Genomic DNA, 5,523 nt, shown 5'->3' with positions numbered 1-5,523 from the left:
GTTCGCACACTTAGCAGGCGTGGTTCGTGATTTGAAGCAAGTGTGCGAGGGATGGTTGTCACCGCACTTCACGCATCTGTAATCTGCTTTACATAGCTTTTGTGCATGCCCATACTTTTGCCTGCGATGGCATTGACCAGCTGAAGCTTTTCTTCTGAGGGGTTCGGTCTTCATGATTAAGCTGCAGACTGTTGTAAGATCGTTAATTTTTCTATGGTCTTTACTGATTTCGACTAAGACCAGAGGCATGAAGCGCTTGTCTGCTCGGTACATGCGTGATATCTTAATTGGCTCTAGGCCTTGTGATCTGAGGTCAGTAGTTATTTCTTCAGCTGGTATGGTTTCAGCCAAACCTCTGATGACCACTTTTAAGATTTTTTCACTCCTAAGCTGAAATGTGTGATATGGGACTTTCAGTTCATCCATAAGTTTGGTGAGCTGGCGGTAGTCCGAAATTCCTTCTGGTTGAATCCGGATTCCTTCAACTGTACTTTTGGCTGATGTAAATATGATGTTTGCATTCTTCATCGTTGCTGTAATTATGGACCATTTTTCTTTTGTTCTTAAAATTACTGGTGGAATCCTCTCTTTGGATTGTGCCCTGGAGTCGGTCTCTAATCTTTCATTAGGTTGTGTTAAGTCCATTGGAGTTGTTCTTTCCAATGGTTGAAGTATTGTTTTGGGTTCTGCAGCTGGCGTCCCTTTCTTTCGCTTGTTTCTGCTGACAACCTGATAGTCGTGGAGTTATCTGAGTCCACTAGTGACTGATCGTTAACCGGCGACATAATCTCTCTGGTGTTATCTTGAGAAGTGCTGGGGAGGAGGTCAGGGGATTCAAATTATATAATTAAAAATATGGTGTCTCGAATTTTACTTCTTAAATTTCTTTAATTTTTGTCTAGAATTTTATTTTCTCCCACAGCAGATATTCTTTGTATATATACCTAACTTAGTTTTCTTATATATATATATATATATATATATATAACTTTTATTCTGTGTTTACTCTCAAATTTATTTCCGTGCAATTTTTATACATCAGTGAAATCGTTTTTTTAAAAATACCTGTTTTTGTGCCTAACAATATTTTCGACTCCTCATTTCAATTCAATTATTAAAATAACTGAATTGTTATTATTCAGTTATTAAAATGTTTTTAAAATAAATCTTATGAAATTATCATTTGTCTCCACTTTACTGAAATATAAGAGGCTGAAGTCCGTGGTTTGATCTCTTGCGCAGATTTCCAGTTCCTGTAAGTAAATAAAAAATAAATAAACTCGTGTCCCCCCCTCCCCCCACGCGATACCAATGTCGTATACATTTACACCTTTTCGTAATTAGAAATTACAAGCACACATGGATGTGTTTCTTTTTTAAAGATCACTGCGCGCGTAAGATTCTGGATCAAGGTTACCTCATTTAACTTAACGTTACATTAATGTTTAATCTTTTTTTTTTTTTTTAACATCCAGCAGTGCAAACGACTTCAGAAATGTTTGTTTTCATGTGTACGCATCCCCCGTCGGCTAACATCACTGGAAATAGCCCTCTACGTATGCTGCCAAGAAAGTAGATTAACTCTCGTCTCTGTTGTTTAGTTCGAACAGAAAGACGAACATTCTGCAAGAACTACGAAGCCCATCATCACGACCCTAACATTTCCATGAGAAAATTCAGTGACACGACCGCCATCAGTCGCTAAAGCTATGGCCTCGCGACTATTTGGCGGAAATAAGAAAAACTGCATTTTTCATTAGTCGTATTGCAGGACGCCTTTTGAACGTTTTTCGTAATACATTTATCAAAAATAGAATTTTTTTTTCTTATCGGAAAGCAAAACAAAGGCAAATAATAATAGTAATAATAATAAGATAATAATTGAACTGCTTACATTTTCCTCACAAAATACAAAACAACAGAAATAACGCTTTCGTTCAAAAATATCAAGAAGTAGGTTGAAATGTTTCCAACTGCAGAGATCTTGTGCTATTAACTCACTTTAAACAGTTGAGCACATTTAATGACTGCGATTAAACTGCTTAGCAATGGCCAATTTAGCAGTAAAAAAAAGTAAATAAAAAATCATTTATTGCAAAATGTCGTATAGAAATGAAAATCAATTAATTAATGGTAAGCCTATTCGATCGTGCCATCAATTTGGTGTCGCATTTCACGTTTGATTAAAGATAAAATCCAGACCACCTTCAGGATCACGAATTACTCGATGCTTCCATGGCTCAATTTACGAGGAGGCGGAGAACGATTACTTGGTGGTCTAGAAGGCATTTTGCAACAGTGGAACATCGTCTTCAACAAGGGCCACAGCATCAGTTACGACTGTGTAAAATGAGAGAGAGAGAGAGAGAGAGAGAAATGGATTCCATTGTACCAAATGGAATCGGGAGTCAAATCTCTGGTGAATATTCCTTTTGTTTTTTTCTGACAATGTGCGAATTCACATGTGGATCCTACCAAGCGTTTGCCTCTTCTAATGCAGTTAGATTGGTCCATTGCAAAATTCCCTCAGCTTTTTTCGCATGCAGAAAAGGTCGTCCGGACAGCGGATGTTGCATTGACGATTGCATTTTTTAGGAAAAGGAAATACCAAGAAACAAAAATCCTTTTTGCAACTCCTTTTTAATATGCATATCTCCCTTTTCTGGTTATTCGAAAAATCCTCTCATTTCCTTTCTATCATGCAGTACACAGAGATGGAAGCTTCTCCCTCGTTGAATCGCGCTCTTCAATAGATCGTTTTGTACCTGCTATTGAGCTAGTTTTCCTCTGAGTCATTCTCATTCAATAAACACCATAAATTATTAATTGATTTATAGACGTCGTACAAACGTTGTACTGCATGGATTAGTTTTATTTTTAAAGGTTTCCTTCTGGTGTGTTTCCTTCTACTTCACGTTCTTCCTTTCCTATTTTGAAATCGCAAAAGTGGCCTCCGATTGGAGATGTTTTCGAAGTGAAAAAAGCACTTTGGATCAAAGCTGTGAGTTCCTAATTGATATTAGCTTTGCCTGTACTTGAGCCGAATCATTTCTGAACGACTAATTTTAACATATTTTCTCCTGTGATTTAATTAGTAACTGTACTTAGGCTTCCGCTTGTCTGATTGATCACATGACCCAAAATCTAAACGTTTTCTAATGAAGAAAGGAAATAGAAGTTGATTCGATGGACTTGAACTATGTGCAGATGTCACCAATGATTGACGTGGACACACGTGATTGGAAGAAAGAGGAGAAATAGCAGTGGGGAGATGAGTGGAATAACCCCCGTGAAAATGTGTACAGAGAAGGGAGAAACAGAGCGCCCATGAGAAAGTGACTGGAGGCAAACCGAAGAGACGAGGATCTCTCTCTGATTTCTAAACACACATGCGTTTAGAAACGGACTGTCGGCTGAAAGAACTAAAAACAAAAAACCAACAGTGTCCATTGACTGGAGGTACCAGAGGTTTAAAAAAAAATACTGGATCACAAAGGCGGAGTCATCCAGCATAGAGAACTATGCGCGCGCGCACACATTGAATTGAGCGCCAGTGTTTCTATGTTATTTGGCATTCCAGTGCTAATTATAAAGAGCCAGACTTCTGCAGTTGTATCATTATCGCAATCAGGTATGCTAGAAACAACGGTCTGTACTGCATTTGAAGTGAAGGCCGGCGAGTTTACAATAATACGTCTTGAGAATTTCAGAAAGAATTTCCTAATATAACAATCTGAAAAGTATATGTTTATTAAAATGCTTTAATTAGAGCCTCCGTAACTCAGTCGGTATAGACGAAGCTCTTTAATCAGAAAGACCTCGGTTCGATTCCCGTCTATGATGTGAGGAACTGTTATCTGGTCTCTTTCGACTAAAGGTCAGTTAGCCGGTCTCCATACCCAGGAAACTGGCGTTTTTCATCCCTCTGAAAGGTAAACCGGCCCTGTGAACACACACACACACACACGCGTCTACAGTCAAAAATATATACTTAGAAGACCCTCATTGGAGGGCACAACGAAAACCGATCCTAAGGGGTCGGATATCAAAAATTGGGGAAAACCCCACACGACAATCAAACAAAAAACAATACTTTAATTTTTTTATAATTAGAAAGATTTAAAAATTCAGTTATGCAAATACACCATTTTATATTTTCTATATATTTTTTAAATTAACAAATATGAAGAAATTTAAATAGTGATACAATTGCATACAATTGCATACGTGGGTCATTATCATTCCGTTATGTCATCAATATGTGTGTGTGTGTGTAGTTTTCACCGCATTTTTTCGACACTTGATGGTCGAACCGATTACTTGCTTTTTTGTTTGTTTCTTTTTTCCTAACAGAACTTGCTCCGTGCAATTTTACGTAAATCATGAATTCGTTCTTACAGTCGACAAACTTCTTTTGAATGTGACGTGTGATGATGATTACTTTTATTTCAAGTGATAGAAGTATTCTGTCCGTCTGAAGGATGTCCTCTTCAGCTTACAAGTTTGCTAATTTTATAAAGGTGAATAAAATGGATTATCTGGGAAACGATTTTTCTTTAAATTTACCCTTCATTTCATCGTATAAATAGTTCAACGTCGAGACTGTTTGCTTACGGCCTTTCACGTGATTTATTATTCGCTGGCATCACTTTTAAACACAATCAATTATGATATCATCAAAGAAACCATTCACTTTCTTAAAACTCTGACATCTTGAGTTCTGATATTCATCATCTTCAGTTAATGTGCCTCATCCACATCAGACACATCTCCGCTGATTGCTTTAATAATTCGAATTTAATTAGGTTAATAGAAAACTTATTTTTTCCGGAAGTGTGTCTATCGTTTGGGAATTCGCTGAAACATCCTCAAATCACATTGTTTACGTGGACAATAGAATGTCTGGGGGTCCAGGAGTTTTTATGGGGTTTTCCTATAAGAAGCTAATAACAGATTTGAGAGGCGTCGTTTTTTAATGGACAGAGAAAAGTGACAGACCTTCGCTATGAATGATAACAAATTAGCACCAGTGTTGGAGCATTGGAAAGGATGCAGACCGCAAGAAAGGAACAGCAATTACCAGCAAAAATTCAATTGGAAACTGAATGTCGCATTACAAACGTACACTCTCAATGTTCCAATTGGTGGCTTTTTGCGAGTTTCTTAGAAATTAACTCCAAGACATCTCGAAGGCATCAGGAAAACACGTAGATTTTGTCTCTTCATCGGTTGTTTCTCTGTTATTTCCGAATGGTAAAAACCTCAGTTTTCGAGAACCTTCCGCACGCACACTGGCCGAAACCCGCTGCTGCAGGCACCCAAAATAAGAGCTTTTTACCCTTTTGACTGTGAGTATAGTTTCAAACCTGAGCGTCTTACACGCGACCCTCAAAAAGTCTTTCAAATGACGCTCATAAAACCGAACTGAACAGCGAAGCCAATTCACGTTGTGCACTCCGACCTGATTCCACAACGCTAGCTTCACACTGCAGGTTGTGATTCTCTCATTCTATTTTCCGTTTC

Source organism: Typopeltis vanoorti, chromosome 6, assembly GCF_054136105.1.
Source record: "Typopeltis vanoorti isolate ZY-2024b chromosome 6, IOZ_Tvanoo_1.0, whole genome shotgun sequence".
Lineage (NCBI taxonomy): Eukaryota > Metazoa > Arthropoda > Arachnida > Uropygi > Thelyphonidae > Typopeltis > Typopeltis vanoorti.
The sequence above is the reverse complement of the archived record's forward strand: the minus strand, read 5'-3'. Positions refer to the sequence as shown.